Source organism: Lutjanus erythropterus, chromosome 12, assembly GCF_056507025.1.
Source record: "Lutjanus erythropterus isolate fLutEry1 chromosome 12, fLutEry1.hap2, whole genome shotgun sequence".
Taxonomy (NCBI): Eukaryota; Metazoa; Chordata; class Actinopteri; order Lutjaniformes; family Lutjanidae; genus Lutjanus; species Lutjanus erythropterus.
This window is the reverse complement of record NC_139328.1, coordinates 16,717,676-16,738,036: the sequence shown is the minus strand read 5'-3', so window position 1 is coordinate 16,738,036 and position 20,361 is coordinate 16,717,676. Positions and strand designations below refer to the sequence as shown.

General features: G+C 37.6%; 1 protein-coding gene across 2 annotated transcripts in view; it reads right to left on the bottom strand.

The window, feature by feature from the left end:
• Positions 1–16,605, bottom strand: part of glis1a (GLIS family zinc finger 1a) — a 63,595-nt gene extending 46,990 nt beyond the window's left edge. For both annotated transcript variants that reach the window (XM_084733157.1, XM_084733156.1), the window contains exon 1: positions 16,534–16,605. The gene's annotated coding sequence lies outside the window, so the exon portion shown is untranslated. The remainder of the gene's footprint in view (positions 1–16,533) is intronic.
• Positions 16,606–20,361: the final 3,756 nt, after the last annotated feature.

The window sequence follows — 20,361 nt, the reverse complement described above, 5'->3', positions numbered from 1 at the left end:
CTGATAAGAGACTCATCTTGAGTTTGACTTGGTATTCATGGGATAAAATAACTGTGGCGGTTGCTGTTGCTGTGATTGTGGCTGTAGCCATGGCTGTATTTTGGTTGTTATGATTATGGTTGCAATTAACTATATGTAGGCGTTGTATGTGTGCAGTGAACTGACATGGTAATGCTGGCTGAGTGTTGTATTACAATATAGCTGTATATTATAATATACTGTAGCCACATCCACAACAACATAAATACAACCACAACTGCAGCCCTTCACAATCAATAATCATATCCACAGTCACTACTTCATCCACCACAGCCAGGCGGAGCAGCTGCAGCTGTACTCACCGCGAGGGGCTGTAAGAGCTTGGCCTTTTGAAAGAAGTAATGAGCGATAAATGCAAAAAGTGTCACATCATCTCTCCTTTCTGTATCTGCAGGGCCTTTCCTTAAACTGGCAGTGTGTTATATCTGAACTGGACCAACACAAGAAATGTTCATAAGGATCAGAAGGTATTGAAAGAAAATATTGTGAGAGGAATGCATAAATAGTTCTGAACAAAACAAAATGTCCACCATGACCCTATGACAGAGGTGGGAGGACGTCACACATAAGTCTCAGCCAAGTTACTGTCGTGAGACTCGAGCAAGTCAAGTCCCCGCTACAGACGAAGCCAGCGACCACTTTGTGTGTTCCACCTTCCAGCAGCGCCGCCATTACTGTGGTGACACGTCGTAGTGTCGGCCATTCTAGTAGTAGTTAGATCTCCTCTGTATACTCAGTCAATCTATGTAGTGTATGGTCTTACACAGGACCAACCTTTCATGAAGAAAGTTTTGTGTATTTTGCCTTCCATTTTTGTCAGATTTAAAGTTTGGAGGGACTGTTTGAGCAGCCAAACTGCACAGGTTCTTCCTGACTTCGTAGACATTGTTGCCAAAAGTAACGTCACATAAAATGCAAAGGAAAAAGTACAAAATCATTCATTTCTTATGACAGCTCACATTCAATCGTGCTCAAACTGTGGGGAGACGCCACTGCAGTAATGGTGGTTTGATTACTTCTGTTACTTTGCCAGATTCAGCTGTAAGACAAACAAGTCAAGTCATATGAAATTCTTATTCCAGTTTCTACACTTATATCAGTTAAAAGATTAGCCATGAAAAGTTGAGTTTTATTTTCAACATTAATGAAAACATCTTAGTGATATTTGACATTTTGTATAACTGGTCTCCAAAGTGAACAACACTGGACAGTGAGATCATGATAGTTGCACACAAGAGCGAGATTCATGTGTGATTGCAGCTGTGTTAGCTGGTAACATGTCTGCATAGTTTAACGGGTTATAGCACATTCTCATACATTTCTTCGTGGGTTTCATGGTGACAGATGGATGTGGTGGTCGTCGTGTCACTGATTTCTGAGCCGCAGACCTGCATATCACTGTTCCTCGTATTACCTTAATTGAAAACATAACATTATTCTTGGACTAGTTGCCTCATATGTTGGCCTCTGCTGGTCTGCATGAAAATTATGTTATGTACATAATACTAATAACATCAAAATGCAGCTTCGCCCTTCTCTGTGGATCAGAATGAATACACAAATTAATTATCTTTAAAATTAAATACCTGTTCTTCAGGCGCAACTTAAAGCTTAAGTCGACAGTCACAGTCATGTTATGGAACAAGCTGCCTAAAGCAATCAGGTTAGCAGAGTCAGTTATTCTTCTAAAATATACTTGTATTCGAGAGCTTTTCTTGATTCTAAACGACTTTGATTGCCTTCTATTACTTTTATATGTTCATATGCTTTGATTTTACTGGCTGTCCCTTTTGCTGTTTTTATTTGTTTTATTTGCTTGGATTTTATTAACCGTCCTTTAGCAAGTTTTATTTGCTTGGAAATTGTTTTTATGATCAAATTGTTTTATGATTTGTTTGTTATGGAGTTGCTGCCTTGTGTGAAGCACTTTGAAATGTGTTAAAAACAGTGATGGGCAGTGTTGGGCTGCTAAACAAAGGCTAAACAAAAAATCAAAATCATTCTTGAGAATTATTTAGCTTTTAATTAGAAGGGCTACAGAGTTGACATGTTATGGCTGAGACACTGATACCAATAGTGTTTAAAGTGCTTTCATACAAGCAGAGGATCTGAAAAATTCCTCCACTGCTGGTACGTACAGTAGTAGACATGAGTGTAAGTGGAGGCCGTAACTGTAACTGTGAATGTGTTTCAGTTTATTTCTTAGTTTTTCATGAAAAAACACTTCATTCAGTTTTAACATCTGCAAACTGCTGTGGTCAACCAAAATCACACTTCCTCACAAACAAGTAAGTTAACATTTAATCATTTCTAGGATCTCTTCCTCTTTCTCCATCATTGCTCACCTATCCCTCCGTCTCCTCCTCCTGGCAAACCTAAACATTTACAAGCAGGTGTGGATCTGTGAGAAATTTTGACTGAGCGCAGATGGCAGGAAATTCCAGTGAAATGACAGTGGCTCAATCCAAACCACAAGACAGTGTGAGCAGAGCCCGTGAACCAGATACAGCAGGGCCAGCAGCAGCAGCAGCAGCAGCAGCGCCTATGGACTCGGCTTGGCCTGCCAGCCTCTGAAATAGGAGCGGCTTCACAAGATGTCTGTTAAAACTCTCCTGTGATGGAGTGAGTCTGGTGTGGTGGGTACTAACTGACTCCAAGGTGTCTTTCCAAACAGAGTTTGGGTGGTATTTGGTCTGAGGAACCTTGGGAAAATAGATTATGTTTTGCATCTAGCAGGATTTTATAGCCATCTTTCGGTAAAACATCAGTACTTCTGCCAACAGATCAGGCAGGACTACATCAAGCAACACTTTCTTGCTCCTTATGCAGCACTACATGGTATGATGTCATGGGAGAATTAGCTTGTTATTGGAATGACAAGTATATTTCTGTTTGACTATTTCATGTCTCTAAAGCAACAGTAGTGTCTCCCTGAAAGGTGCATACGGTTTAGTCCACTACACGTTAGTCCACTGATACCAGTCATGTCAATAAAAAACAAGTGCGCAGGGACGGCTCTGCAACCATGTAAATGCAGTGTAAACCATGTAAATCCACACATTCGTGCATTCACACACACACAACCTCACAAACCAATGAAAGAAGATCTGCAGAGTCCAATGATGCCTCCCACAAGTGTCTACCAGTTCATGAGTTATGACTGGGGACAGAGAAAGTGTTTTGTGTCTATGTATCAGACTTATTATAGTTTTGTATTTTTCACTTTTCTTTTTTTTTTTTAAATTCTTGTTTGCAGTGCAGTTTAGTTTTAGTTATGTGTCAGAGTGGGTTTGCATATTTCAGTTTAGTTTGTATTAGTTTTGTGTTTTTTTGGATTATAGCCCACAGCGTACTGCTTAATTACTCTGGAGTTGCGGTGTAACACTTAAGAAACACTTAAAAAAAAAAGAAATAAATGAAAAATAAACAAATCCAACAAGAGTTTCCAATTGAATCTTTTTTTTATCTCTCTCGTTTCTCTTCCCTGACTTGATGTTTTGTTTTTGTTTTAATATAGTTATTCTGCATCAGCATTTGTATGTACCCCATGTAGTAATAAAACATAAATAAATAAATTAATTAATTACACTTACCGTTTTTCGTTATTTTAATATGGGGAGTTTTTATCAGAGGAGGAATTAAGAAGCTCAGTACAGGTATTACAATACAAACAAAACACTTTGTTGAGGCAAATTGACTCACAGTCATGAAGACATCCCAGTCTCAATAAACATGTCCACCAAGCTGTCAGAGATTAAAACTAGATATTTCCTGTATATTTTAAATTTTATTTTCTAAAGTCTATATTTTATTTTTTATTTCAATTACATAAAATGTTTTTCCACACCTTGTCTTTTGGTCATGTTACATGAATCCATGTAGATGTTGAGCCTTTTCTTTATAAAACAATAACACTGCCATGCCCACTTTTAACCAGTTGGTTAAACACACACCTTCACACACACACACACACACACACACACACACACACACACACACACACACACACACACACACACACCTTCACACACGCACACAGTTGACCTCCACACCAAATTTCAGCTTCATGGGCACAAACTGTGGCCGCCAGAGAGTTGGGAAATCTTTATGGACCCACCGACCAACTGACAGAAAATGATTGCAGCTAAAAAAAAAAAAAGTTAAATCTGGCAAAATAGACAAGAAAGAGAGAATTGAGATAGAAAACAACAAGAAGGAAAACAGCTATTGACAAAATTGTTAGCAGGGTTCCAGGGTGGGTTAACATCTGTCTGTAATGTGGCTAATAAGCTAATATTAGCTTGCTGATAAATGAAGCAGGCTGTTGAGGAACAGCCACAGACATGATCAGCTGCAGGTCCATTATCTAACGCAGCAGTTTGTGAAACAGTCATGAAATTTAAACTATTGGATTTGTGTACATGGACACAAACTTCCCTTCTTTCATGTGAATTTTAGCACAACTTTTAAACTAATTTACATTGTATTTGTTCACATTCCACGGTCAAGTTAGTAATAATAAATAAACAGGCTTGGGGAGTAATGGATTACATGTACCAGGATTATATAATCAGGATACCAAAAATTGTAACTGTATTCCATTACAGTTACAGGATAAGATCTCTGGAGTCACTGAAGACTGTCTGTCTCACTGTCTCCCAGACTTCATTAACATGTTGCTCAATTTAACCATCTAGTCCTTCTAAAAGATTATTAGTGATTTCTTATGACTCATAAACTTAAATTACTCGAAAAACATTCTGCATTAATTTGAACTCTAATTAATGTGAAACAGGCAAACAAAGAGTCATTCTGGCCCAGAATAGAAATGTCAAAGGAGAATACTCCTGCTTCGGTGTTACTGTCAGAGAAACCAGTATTTGAACTTAGCATGTCGTCTTGATCTCTGATGACATGTCATGGTCATTTTATGATTTATAACAGATTTTTCCTTTAATCTCCTTTTTTTTAACCTGCATACTAACTACGACAGATGCGTGTGTTTACTTGTTGATTTAGTTATTTGTGCATCAGAGACAATGGCTGTATTAAGAAAGGAATGGGGCCCACTGAGGCTGCATGAAGCCCAGATTTTTGTGCCAGACCACTGCTAGAAGATAACAATAGCTTTTCACTAAAGGCGAGTGGAAGTTTTGGAGTCATATTGGAAAACAGATTTTGGATTAGAGAGGCAGGAATGAAGCTAACAGAGTACAGTAAGGAGGGGAAAAAAACTTGCTAAATGACTTAAATTTAATTAATAGTGCAAACATAAACTTCTTCCTGCTTAGGATTGTAACTTCACTTTTTTAGCTCATGTTAAACATTTCTCCCTGTGTTTCCAGCAAGGCCTCTGAATCCTTTGACATGCTCCTCTTCTTTTATTTTTTTTGTTGTAAAACTTTGAAATGTAAATTCGTTTTCCTCTGGGAGGGGATGAAACGAAGAAAGCTGTGTATCCGTCTGCTTCGCAGATTCTGTGAGGCGTCATTAATCTTGACACATCTCTTTAATTTAACTGCTATATTTGTTATGCCTGTATGTTAGTTTTAGGTGGCGCCCAGTAATAATATTTAAACTTTATTGCAGCAACTCGCTCCACATTGGCCATGGTACTCTCTTTAGTGTACACGTCCCAACACTTAACTCATACAATAACAGTGCATTTTGTTGCTACTGGCTATGCTCTGACATATACTTTTAATTTGATATAATAATATTCTCAATTTGTAGAACTATTCCCCTTTGTGGCTGGATTTATGTATGCTATAATGTTGTTTATTGCTGCTGTACTAATTTAATCAGTCTCTCTTCTCTCTTGCTGCTGTGCTGCTGCAACTGCAACCTCCCACTAAAGACCTCATGGGAACTAAAACTAATTATCTTTATTGTGTTATTCCTTATAAAAGCCTTGTGTCGTCATCTCCTAAATGCAAACTTACAAAGAACAAATAACAACAGAGCTTTATAAAGTAGAATCAAGAGGTTGTCAAACAGTCGCAGCCAGCAGAGGTGCATCTAAACCAACCAACTGAATACCGCTCCCCTGGCCTTCCTTCTGCGTAGAAGAACATGCGGTGGCCGGGAAACGCAATGCAGAAATGCAAAAGGCGGTATCCAGGGGCGTTTCCAGACTTTCTGACTTGGGTGGCACAAGTGGCACACTGACCTATGCAGAGGTGGCATGAAGTATGTGCACACACACACATACACGCATGTGCACATATGGATTGATTTACGTATCTCATATCTACTTTAATTACTAACATTAAAGTAAAGTTTCTTATATTCCTCTTTAAAAAATATTTAAAGACAAATAGTCCCACACAATCACCACATAACAGAGTGACAACACACACATTTAATATAAAGTTTCCATATTTTATGACCTCAAAAATAAATTATATCCCCATTCTACCTCTATCCTCATATTCCACCATAAAATAGTTATATTTTTATGATTTATTATACATTTATTCATTTGCCAAATAGTTTTTGTGTATGGTTTTGCTTTTTTGAGTATCATAAAGAGAACTACAACAGAATCTCATTATACTGCCCCAAGTTGTAAAATAATCCATACAGTAAATTAATCTTATTTAAAAAACAAAACAAAACAAAACAAAAACTATGCATGGATATCATATTTCTGGCTGTGTTGAGTGCCTCCTTCCTCACCTCCATCATACACTGACCTGCCCCGTTTGTCCGTTCAACAATTGAGAGCTTCATAGTCTCTATATTTTTAGCAACAGCACACACTGAAAGCCACAGCTGTCTCTGAGTACGCTTGAATTTCTACCTTCAATCATCATTCAACAACAGAAATTCTGGAGAGCAAGCAAAAACTAATTTTACTTTTGCTGCTCTACTGCTGCTTCAATCTGTTTTTGTGTATTATTGTGTGACTTCTGCATTTTAAAATGTTGTTTCAGATTCACCGAACAAACTGACTGAGGAAGTGACAACACACAACCTCCTATCTGGTTGAACGAGAAAGAGCAATATCCACAAGTTCTTGTCAGTGGCGACAAGGTAAAGCGGTGAAAATATTCTAAATACAGTGTGTACACTGTAGAGCCTCAAGGAATCAATTACTAGATTATTAATTTCTGACGACTTTCTACTTTTACTCCCTACACTTTAACACAAATATCTATACCTTCTACACCTGATATTTTCAAATCTGTCTTGTTACTTTAGTTTTAATGCATGAGGAAAACCATGTAAAAAGATGTAACAAGACAAAAACAAGATAAAAGATGTAACAGGATGAAAATTGCATTATGATATGAAAAGATCGTAGCAAGATGAAACAAAACACAAAAAGATGTAAAAGACGTAACAAGGCAAAAATTACGTAACAGCTGTAACAAGGCAAAAATTACGTAAAAAGACGTAACAGTACGAAAACAACATAACAGATGTAACAAGACAAAAATTATGTAAAAGCAGTTTCTAAATTGTGAATATTTTCTGGTTCCTTTACTTCTCTTTGACAGTAAATTGAATATCTTTGAGTTTTAGAGAAAACAAAACACTTGAGGACGTCATGATGAGCTTTGTGAGACAATGAGCGACATTTTTCACCATTTCCTAACATTTTGTGGACCAAACAACTAAACAATGAATTAAGAAAATAATTGATAGATTAATTGATTATGAAAATAATTGTTAGTTGCAGTTGTACACTTATACTGATTTTTTTAGGTGGGTAAAGCAGTTCATTGCTTAGCTTCCTACACCAGAACTCTTACAACACTTCAAAAAATCCAAACTACTCCTTTAACTTGTAACTGTGCTACTTTAATTAAAGGACTTGAACACATTTTCCACCACTGTCCAACACAATCAATCAACAAATCACTCAACCAGGAAGAAGAAGTCTTGTCTGCAACTAAAAATGGAACTAAATCTAAACCAAAGATGCTCGAAACAGACACACACACACACACACACACACACACACACACACACACACAGGTCTGTAATACATTTGTTTCCTATTGAAGTTTTGTGACAATAACCCCGAGCAGGAATCTGGAGTTTATAGTCATCATGTAGAGATAAACTACCCTCCGTGTATTAACTGAAACTTTTATAATCCCACTAATTCACTGGACTGTGCTAAGAAGAAAAGTTCTGGGACTTGAAATTATTTCCTGAGTAAACATGATTTAAAAAGACATTGGCCTGCAGTTAATACGCACCAGAAACAATGTTGAAACAGTTACCTCTGATACTTGCAGCGGGTCGTATTACCCAGCTGTGTCACCCTTGGGTGTTGCAAAAGAGCGTGCACCTCCAGCCAGGAATAATATTTCTGAACCAAACCAAAATGAGCTCTGCTTGTAGGGCAATCACTGTTAATGTCCGTGAAAGGTATGTAGGCAGCGGGCAGCTGAGAAAAACAAGTGACGAACCATTTCATCAGCGTGCTAGGAACACAGGCAGCGCTGTCATAAAACAGCAGTTCAAACCCGTCTCAGATCGGATATGACAAATTCAGACTGCAGGCTGTTTTGTCAAAGACATGGTAACAAATATTTATGCAAGAAAAAGCAAATTTGTTTCTTGCCTAACACTAATGCGTCCCATATGATCATGAGTTTCAGTGACTTTGAACCTTTAATTAAATACATTAGGTCATCTTGTTCTACGTCATGTAAACATGAGCATTAAAGGGGTATTAGTCAGTAAGCTATGACTTTAAATGACCTGTTGGCCACCAGAAGGAATTGCAGAAATAAGTTGTGTCCATCCAAATATTGCTCAAATTTTAATCACATTTCAAAAAAAGTCAACAACAGAACATTTGGCTCAACAGGTGTTTCCATCAGCTGGGTTTAATGCAAATAAAGAGGGTGTAACAAGGTTACGTCATAAAAAGAGGTCCAGAAACTCTTCTGCTTCCAGCTTCTCCCTACATTTAGAAACTTACAAAATTTGTTTCCTCTACTTTGGTGTTTAATTACAAAGCAATTCTGGGCAAAATTCCTACTTACTTATCTTCTCTTTTAAACTGGAAACATGGAAGTCACAATGTTCGTTCTCTGGATATTTGTAGTTTGATTTGTTGTTCCCAAAGTTCAAACCGAACTGAAAAAGAAAGCCCTCAGGTTTTTGGCTCCTAATGCATGAAATAATTTACAGACTGATCTTCGACTTCAATACCTACGCTGTGTCTCTATTTGCGTCAATAATAGTGTATATTTAACCTCCCAAGAAAGAGAGGGCAAATAAAAGCAAATACAATTGAAAGGACACCCACAGCATTTCTGGTAAGGGCACAACAGCCATCCTTGATTTGAGACAGCACTACCCTGTCGAAACTCGCGCACTGCACAAGTGAGTACATTGTGTGCAAAGTGTACTACATGACAGTGTGCTAACAGAAGTATTCAAATTGTCTGTTAATTGATTTCACTGTTGAAACTGGGTTGCTGCTATTCTTGGTGAGGTCTCCCTTGCTCTCCCTGGTTAAATAAAGGGTACATTTTTTGTTTTTATAGTGGCCATTTTCATCTGCTGCAACTTGTGTTTTAAGGCCTCAGTGCCAGCAATAGCTGTGGCTGAAAGCATTATGTTTTCATTATGTTTCCATCCGTATGTACGTTCTATTCTTGTCACCGCAATATCTCAAGAGTCCTCTGCAACAGTTGTGGGCTTGACCCCCACCTGCTGCCCTTTCCTGCGTTTAAGTTCCCTCGCTCTTTCTCCCCATTTCCTGTCATAACCTCAGCTGTTCTATTGCATAGAAGGTATAAAATTTATTGTAATTTTGGTTGCTATTTAACACTAGAGCATAGGAAAAAGCTTCTAGAGGCTGTATAACCACATTTTCAAATCAGTGAGCATGATGAAGTTTTATTTCAGCAGCATCACAGCTATATTGCATATAAAAGTAGTAAATAAAATACTTTTTGAAACTGCTACATTTAGCTGCTCCTGCTTAGCAAACTAGTGCCATGAGAAAATAGGCAAAAGGCAAAAATGAATACAGCCACTGACAACTACAGACGGTGCAATGTGAGCCTTTAAATTAACATCATATATGATGAAACTGAACTTGAAAACTGTCCTTCAAAACCCTGGAATTCATTGCATGTAAAAGTAAATAACACGTACAATAGAAATATTAAATATATATTTATGTACTTTTTGAAGTGCTACATTTAGCTATTCCTGGTCATCAAGTAGTGATCAATAAATAACATAGAAAATATTAATTATATGTGCTGTCCTCTCCTGATAGGCAATGTCTCTTCAGAGAAGTAGCTGTGTTTCCTTTTCTGAGTACTGAGTTGGAGTTTTCAAGTCAAAAGTTATTCATTTGTTTTAATAGATCAGAGTAAATATATGCCTGAAAGTCTGAGCACACATGTTTTAAGCATCAGAAGTAAAATAGATCAGTTTGTTAAGATATTACAGTGATTGCAATGCTAATTTCTGTCAGTGCTGAATTCCCATTATCCATTAGCATCAAGCTAATGGACTACGTGCTATTTATGTATGTATACAAAAGATTGATTCAGCGTTTAAAAAACTGATTCAGGAATTAAAAAACTAATCAAAATATTTAAGAGAATCGATTTTTGGACTTAAAGATAAACTATTTAGATTTTGGAGGTGAAATGTCAAAGTCAAAGTGACTTTAGAAAACATGTTTATGGCCATAACTGAAGATTTTATATGCTAATTGTGACAAAATCACACAAATAGAATGAAATGAAGAGGTGATGACAATTTATAACCAAAAGGTCAAAGGTCAGCTTCACTCATAATGTTCAGGTCTTTATCAGTGCTCTTTAAAAATAGTCTTTAAGTGAAGACAACATGTTTCTTCCTGGAAATTATTCAGTAGAATCATTCATCAATGGTCATAACTTTCATTTCACCAAAAAGTACAGTTAGTACTTTTCAGTATGACAGCTTTACTGCTTGGAGGAGGCATACAAATGTGAGGTTGTACTTGTAGTTTTTGTTTTGGTGTTTTCTGGGTAAAGGAATGGTTTTACATTTTTTGAATAATTCAATATCAAATCAATAGTTGATGTGATGACAATATCGATGCCACAGTGTGGCAAGCTCAGTGTGTGCGGGTGAGGTGCTAAGACTAGCTTAGCTTTGCATAAAGACTGTAAACAGAGAGAAGTCTGTCTCAACTGAAATCACTGAAAAGAGATGACGGACTGAGAGAGACAGAGAGAAGAGAAAGAAAGAAAAAGAAAAAGTACTTCCGACATGAAACTGCTGACAACAAGGTCTGTGGATTATCTTGATTAACTGAATCATTATTTTTGAAAGGTGACACTGGTTTTGAATTTTTCAAATTTTCCAAACTCTGCAACTTAAGCCAAAAAAAATCTAGATGGATTAACAGCACCACAGGCCAGGGGAAAAATATGTATTTTTTATTTTGGTGTGAACTGTCCCTTTAACTGGACTCATTGTCTCTATTCATGCAATCACAGCGATGTTTCCAGGAGAAGGTGACCAGGGACATATTTGTTCTTTGTCAACAAATAGTAACAACATGTGATTGCCTTACAACACCACAAATTGTCAGTTTTACATTTTTGTTTGTGTTTCGAGGGTTAGAAGGTAGAAGCATTGGCTGGCAGATTTTTTTAAGGTTAAACAGAGCCAGGCTGCCCGTTTCTCCCTATTTCTGGTCTTTCTGCTAAGCCAAACATCTGCTGACTGTAGCTTCATATATACTGGACAGATATGAGCACAGTATAGAGCTCCTCATCGAAGGAAATAAGTCTATTTCTCAAAATGTTGACTTGTTCCTTTAAGTGGAGCCTTGTTATGCTGACAGAAATAAAACAAGACAGAGTTTTCACTTCAGCTAGCAAGGATGAAAATGCTTTAAAACACTTTTGTTGCTATATTTAGGTGTTTTTCCTCTGATTTTTTGTGTTATTTCAATGATTCACCACTGCACCATGTTAAGGAATTTTAAGCTGGGATGACCTAACAAAATATGCAAACTTGTACTTGGCTTGACTTGCATACTTCTGCAGTTACTACTGCTTTTATTGAACAACTATATGCCCTTTTCCTTTCTTTAAATTGCATTCCCTCTTCTAATTTGTTGCATTTAAGGAGGCCTTTCAACACCTTGGCTACAAATCAAAAATAGCCTTTTGGCTAATTCTGGCATTTTTTTTACTAAGCGCATTTATTGATTTGCAATGTCCCTGTCTAAATAAAGTAAACTAACAAGTGATAGTTATATAAGTATTGTGTTTTGCTTCATATGAGTTGCATAATTATCTTTCTCTTTAAGATTTTTAATTAATTTAATTTAATTATTAATTATTCAATAGTATTTTTTCCTCAATGTATATAAATTATTACATGGCTTTGTTAAATACCTCATTCTGATTGGTCAATTACAGTATTCTAGGATCTGTTATTTCTGTATAACAGACCATTGCTATATATAACAGACACAGTTTTGATCAAAGACCCTGAGTGAGCAAAAAAAATAATTGTTAAATCACTATAATCATTTTAAAATTAATATTTTATGTCAAATTATTGAATTATTTGGCACATAACCACGTTACCACCAGGGTAATGTACAGTGAGCAGGTCACTACTGTGAAATAAAGCCATAAAATGATTTTATAATTAACACTGTGTGTCACATAAATGGATGCCAAAAGTATATACATATATATTTTTGTTTGGAAAGTTACCATGTAATAAGTGGGATAATGTACAGTGAGCAGGTCATTATTGTAAAATAACTCCTGACAGGATGATGCAGGACCCCAATCTGCTCACTGTACTTTATCCCTTATGGGTTAACTTGCTTAATGTATTGATTATATTGATGGCATAAAAGTTTCTTCATGTAATGTGTATTGTATTGTAGATGTCGTCCCCAGGAAGACTAGCTGATTGCCACGGAAACAGCCAGTGGGGATCATTTAAATAAACAAATAGACCATTAGGGAATTACAGGTCCAACACAGACACTGAGTAAAGAGGCAATAAATTAGGCAACATAATCTGAACTCAAGGTCCATTTACAGTTTTTATTAGTTGAGCAATTTCCCTTCACTGATGAAGACTGTGGGTTTAAAGGCTCCAGAAAAAGCTTGTAAGTGGAGTGGACCTTGTGTTAAGATTATTTTTTATTTCCAAGGTCAGGAACATTCATTAAATGTCACGCAACACTAACGGTCCACTTATACACTCATACGCTTGTTTGGGAACATTTGACCGTATCACACAGTCTTCAGCAGACTCAGTGACTGAGGTGTCAAACATGGAAAAAAATTATGTTCCTAATAAATGGTGCTTTCCCTGGCAATGTGGCCTTATCGAACCCTTTGTTTTTATTTTTGTTTTTCTTTGTTTGTTTGTTGTTGTTGTTGTTTTGACACATACATGCAGTGGCAAATTGACTAAATGAATCCTGTGGTTCCCAGCCTTTCTCTCCAAGGAACCGCTTTTCTATCATGGAATAAACTGACAGCCCCTGACTAAGTGACCTATTTCAGGGATATTTTATATTATATTAAAAGCATAATAACAACAGCACAGAACAACTGATCAGCTGTACAATTAACCCAAACAGAGAGCAGAATAACTGCAGGAGGTTCGTGTAAAGGGAGCCATTTGAATGAAATTTGAGCAAAATTTCTTCATATTGTTAGGAACATTTGTACAATTTTCTGTCCAAATTATGTATTTCTTCAAATTCTTAATAATCATACATAATTAATCATCTTCTTTAAAAAGAAAAACAGAACAAAACAAACAAAAAAGCAGGATGAGGCTGTTTCAATGAAAGATCTGTGAATATAGTTTGTGTTCAGATATTCACATGCCCTCATTTTGTGGGGGGTTTTTTTTTAAAGGGACAGTTCACCCCAAAATCAAAAATACATATTTTTCTTCTCCCTAGTTAATTAAGATAATTACAAAGTCAGCCTATTACCACCTCAAGAATATATCTAGAATTAAAGGGCGTATGTCTCATGCATTTATCTTCAGTCAACTAGACTACTATAACACTGTCTTTACACGTCTCTCTAAAACATCGATCAAACAGCTGCAGCTGACTCAGAGCGCTTCTGCTTGTGTCCGCACAAAGACCAGAAAAGTGGATCACATTATCAAGTCTTTACACTGGCTTCCTGATTTTAAAATCCTGCTGTCTGTTTATGAAGCACTGAATGGTTTAGAGCCAAAATACATTTCTGATCTTCTGCTACCTTATGAAGCGTCCGGACCTCTCAGGTCATCTGGGACGGGTCCACTTTCTGTCCCCAGAGTCAAAACTAAATGTGGAGGGGCAGCATTCAGTCTTTACGCACCACGTATCTAGAACAAAATCCCATTAAACTACAGGTCTGCTGCAACTCTCAGTTCTTTTGAATCAAGGCTGAAGACATTTCTTTTTGCTTCTGCCTTTCATTAAACCAAATCTGAGGCTTTTGATTATTATTTCAAACTGCACTTTAACTTTTACTTTCCTGTTTCACCTTATTTTTTTCCCTATATAACTCTATTAATTGTGTTGAAATGTCTTTATATTGCTTTATGTTCCTTCTACATTTTCTCTTGATTCTTTTTGTGTTTTATGTAAAGCACTTTGAATTGCCTGGTTGTTGAAATATGCTGTACAAATAAACTCACCTTGGCTATTTATCCATCTATACTGTTTTGGTGTGAGTTGCCATATAGATGCCTGCCTTCTCTCCAATATAATGGGACAAATAGGAAGTTGCTTGTGGTGCTTGAAGCACCAAAAAATACATCTGAAGACTCAACAGCAGTGTCTTTTTCCAGAAATCATGACCCGGTTTCTCAAGATAATCTACAGACCTTGTTGTGAGCAGTTTCATGTAAGCACTACTTTCTTAGAAAGCTCATAGTTCCTACATGAAACTGCTTACAACAAGGTTGTTGTTGTGAGGTGACGAACTTTCTTGAGTCACTGGGTTATGACTTTTGGAAAGAGACATTTGTTTTGAATTATTCAAATGTATTTTTTGCCGCTTTGAGCACCACAACCTGAGTGCTATTTCATCCCATTATATTGCTGATATCTCCAAAACTCTGCAACTCACATCAAAAAAGTACAGATAAATGACAAGCATTACAGGCCAGCAAGGTCTTGCGACCCCCCCTGATGCTTTGGTGACTGCTAGTGGGGGTTAGGATCCCCAGGTTGGAAACGAGTGGGCAAATTGATAACCTCTGTTCACACTTTGACTTTGCAGTCCAATAAAAAATTTTGAAATCACTGTTTACATTTTGAAGAGTCAGCGCAGAAAAAAACAATCCAGTAAAACTGAAATGCTTTTGTTATTTTCTTCCCCTGGTGTGAAATCGAGGCGAACATACACTGCCAGGGCAAACAAATAGTTTAGGGCGAAACAAATCTTGGCACCCAACTCCATCTGAGCACTTGAACAAACAATCTGAGCATCTGGTGAAATAATCGCTGAGTCACCATTGCTATTGATCAACAATCTGATCAACCTCCCAAAGGCACATTAATGTATAATTCTTTATGGAACAGTTACAAATCTTGTTTATGACCCATTTAATGGCCACATATATAAGATTAAATGAGGTAAATGATGAAATTAAGTGTGATTCAGCGATCACTGCACACACCTCTGTGCAATGGGAGCAGCGGTTGAGGCCTGTGAGTATAAACCCTGATTCCCCAGCATAAGCTCCATGCCAGTGATACCATGAGACTAATGATTAAAACAAGCCTCCTCATCTGTTTGACTTTCACAAAGCCAGATTTCCACCCCCTGCGCAGCACTTTTCATTCCAGCTACATTACATAAATCAGTGCACTGCAGAGGAGTGGAAAGGAAGAGTCCCATAAGTAATAAAGAAGGAAAAAATATCACAGACAGGGAACCATTTGGGGTAAGAGTTTACTACAGTATAGAGCGGCATATCTATTAATTGCCTTCCTCAAAATCCTGCTTGCACAATCAAAACAAGTTCTTGTGTAATCCATGATGTAAAATTAGACCTGATTATAACATTTCTTAACAACAGTGTGGGGCTTTTCCAACTTTTCCCTTCTATCCAGGGACAATTCTGCTCATTTATCATCAACTCTTTGACAAGTTGGTGGTTGTGAAGCATTTCTGCACATCCTGCATCCACCAAACACAATGTTCATGTGTCAGCTGGAGTCACTTTGAGTGCTCACAGACAGCTGCTAACAGTTACACTGATGTACACTTCTTAATGCTTGTTAATCTGTTCCATCACGCTCATTGTCAGAGGAAAACAATAGGTAGTTTTAGCAGATTTTGAGGACATATCTAAACCCAAGTAACACTGACTAGGCATTAAAACTTTTCCACCAAACTTAGGATACAAGTCACAACATACATTTCTATGCACATCTCCATGGCAACACTGTTTCTAAAAGTTTTATACGTTTAAAACCCATTAAAAGCAACAATGGGGCAACATTTGGTGAGCTGTTCTTACCGTGTTGTGTCCGTCATCTCTCTCAGCTGGTTGGTAGGTCTGTGTCTCGCGCTGGCTGCACGCGGATTGTGCTTCACTGTCACAGCAGCTCGCGCTCTCCCTCTCTCTCTCGTTCCCTCTCTCTCTCGCACTCTCTTTGCAGCGCGAGCTCACTGTCTGCAGCTGCTCTGCTGCGCGCGCACACGCACGCACAGACAAACTTTTTTTTTTTTGTCTTAATAAACACAGGATGTAATGAGACCGATTAAATTTATTAATGAAATTGTCCGTGGTCATTTGTAGTGTTTTTTGAAGTATGCCTAACCGAACCACATTGATTTTTTTTATTTATCTGCCATGTTCCCACAAGGACTCTTTCATGGTGAATGTATCCCCACTTTTGTCTGTTATGATGTGATGTGATATTTTTTATTACAATATTCCGAGAATATTTTGTTACCGCAGTCAGTTTATAAGCAGTGGTGGAAGGAGTACTGAAAATCTGCACTCAAGTGCAAGTACTGTTATATTACTGAAATATTACTCAAATACAAGTAAATGTACTGGTGTTAGAAAAATACTTAAGTAAAAGCAGAAAGCGTTCTCCTAAAAAATACTCTACTTTTTACTTTTTGACCCGCAATGCTTATTGCATTATCAAGAGCAGGCATTTTTCCAAATCTTCGGCCTAAATGACTCTCAACTCCAGCTCTGTTCTGCTCAGTGGTCACAGTCACCTCTACAAACTAGGGCTGCAAACTGTGCATTTTCATTATAACTGATAATTGAAAACACTAACAATTGATTAATCATCAGTAATTTAGAAGTTTCCTTGTTTAACAAGTGTCTCTGCCAGAGAAAATAATACGATTTCTAGACAATTAGTTAAATAACAATAAATATATTTGTAATTGGTTAAATTCTTAACAGCTATTAATCAATTAATGATTAATCATTAACACCCTTCCCCCAAACCTGTACTAATACTTATAATACTATTTTTTTGCAGTTGGAGTTAAAACTAATGATCATTACAGGGTTACAGGGTAACTGCAGGGTATGGGGCTGTAATCTAAAACAATGTTAGGTCCCCCCAGGTTTTTGTTAATAATGTCTCCTCTATAAAGCATTTGTAAAAGGTTTATTGAGATAGATATCCAAAGATGTTTCCAGATATACAAATACTCTGCTGCAATAAGGGCTTGTGTCTTAATTGTTTTGTTTTTGTTTTGAGAAATAAAAATGTTCAGAATTCTCAAAAAGACACAATTTCCCTCTCCCTCATTGAAAAACCCATGATCTATGAATATGCAAATATCAAAAGTTTAACAGCTGGACACAAGATGTTTTCACTGAAAACTCCATTTAGTGTGTTTGAGGTTTCAGGTTTCCACATCACACTTGTGTAAGTGGCATATTGGACCACAACTGGTGTCCAAAATAGATGTAATGTTGCAAAATCCTGCTCATATGTTCGCATGTTTTTTTGTTTGTTTGTTTGTTTTTTGACCATTCTTCTTCTTTTTTTTGGAACAGTAACCAGCTGGCTAAAAGCCAATACAGTAAATTGCCATTTACATTTTAAGTTTTCATACCGTCCAACCCTCATTCCCATCAAACATGAATAAAGGAGCCAACAGTTCTGTGAGAGCAGAAAGAACAACATGGGTCAGGGACCAGTCCCATTTGATGCCTAATTCTGGGTGTAAGGTATGCTCTAAGACAAAATTTCAAATGTATATACTGATGGTTGTATGTTCACATGTTAAACTCAGATTTCCAATATTATTAAGGACCATACCGAGTGATATCCTAACGGGTATTTGTGTAGTAGAATAATGCATCAAACATCACTATGTGTTTGTGACAGGCAGCTCAAACCTCTCACTGAGATCTCCTCTTATCATTATCCTGTCCTTACGCAAGACATCAAACCTCAAATGGCTCCAAATGTCTGCAAAAAGGCTGCAACATCAAACCAATAAAATATAATGTATTGTAGCTGCTTCTCCCCTATGGCTTACTAAAATCTTTACATAATAACTGACAGCGTATGTTGTGGGTTAACATGGATCTTGCTGCACTTTATGGGATTTACATTTCCAGTGGTAATACTGTCATTTTGTACATTAGTTCATGTACTCTAGCCACTTAAAAAAACATCCACACAAAAAATCCATATCACTTGAAGTGTTCGCTATATTTAGAATATTTTCACAGCTTTACCTTGCTGTCAGACAGCCTTTTCTGACAGGAAACCACCGTATTATACACCAAATACCACTATCTCCAAGTCAGATATGTCAAATATTGCTCTCTCCAAAGCTACCAAACTCCAGTCAATGGTCGGTCATTTTACCTCACAGGACAGGAAGTTGCTGGTCTACTGGTGCCTCAGTTATCAGTTATTGTGTCATTCACTTCATTGATGTGGTCGTCCTCAGACAAGCCCTCCAGTCATCTCGATCCTCCATCTGAATAGCTCACCAGTCAGCTCCTGTATGTTAATGTCCAACATCCTTGTGGTTGGTGCTCATGTGTTCGTTGCCACAGCACCAGTTTGCTGGCTGGGAGCTCCTGGTGTCTCTGGCACTGACCGTCTGGCCTCATTCTCAGGGACGTTTTCTTCTTGCTCACCCTTGGTAGCCCTCCATACAGATGCTTGATGGTGATGTTGTCGCTGTAGTTGATCAGTTTTACATAAAGCATTCTGGTGTAGCATCCATCCAGGGACTTCTGCTGGCTGGGTTTCAGGGTCAAGCATTTGCATCCAGTCTCTCCGTTGGCAGAGTAGAAGCTGAGCTTGGTATGTTGGGGGATTTTGTGCTTCCACACATTGGCCATGCCATTCAGAGCCTTCCATGCAGGCACCTTCCTCATTTTAAGGTCTTGCTCTGTCAAGATGACCAAAAGCACAGGTACTAAAGTCCTAAAGTCCTTGATTTCACTCAGAGCAGCACCTCCTGTTGCTGAGTTCCTGATCCTGTCCCCCGAGGGTGTTCCTGAGTATATAGTCCAGGGCCATAATGACAAGGAAGGGGGCAAGTGTGTCCTCTTGCATGTACATGGTCTTTATGGCCCAGAATAGGTTTAGAGGGACACAGCAGGCCTTGAGTATCCTCATCATCACGCCTCTGTGTATCAAATCAAATGTCAGTAATTTTTTGATCTTGGTGAATCCAAAGTGACCTTTTAAAATGTTTTTTAAAAAGTCACACAATAACAAAAACAAACTAACAGACCGATGCAGCAGTAAACCAGGAACCTCTGTGTTCTGCAACGTAAAATTACCATGTTTGCCAAAAGTTGGTTTGGAAAGTGTGATATTTTGCTTAAAAAACAATGGTTTCCTCTAAGAAAAGGCTGCCTGGTGGCAAGGTAAAGTGGCAAAAGTCATCTAAATCTATTGTCCACTTAAACTGATATTGATTTTTTAGGTGGCAAAAATGCATTTTGCTGTTGACCCTGTCCGCAGCAGTAGATTGCGTAGCTTCTTACACCGATACTCCTGCTGCTTCTGGGGGCGTGTTGACCACCATTTACTGTAGGTAATGCACTGACTATGGATAAGTACCTCATACAACCCCACTACAAAAAAATCTGAACTATGCCTTCAATGTTAACTATTACCCTCATCACATTCAGAAGGTGAACTCCCAGTTCTTTCCACATTTGTACCAGTCACATCAAAACTTGGACACACTGTTTGACAGCCTGTCAAACATCTGGAGCCGTCTTCACACTGTTAAGATTGACATAAATACACAGAGGAGGCAAACAAGCAGAGAAAGCTTTTATCTGTGCATCTGATTGAAACAGCGGATCAGAGTTGTATTTCTGATTCCCGAG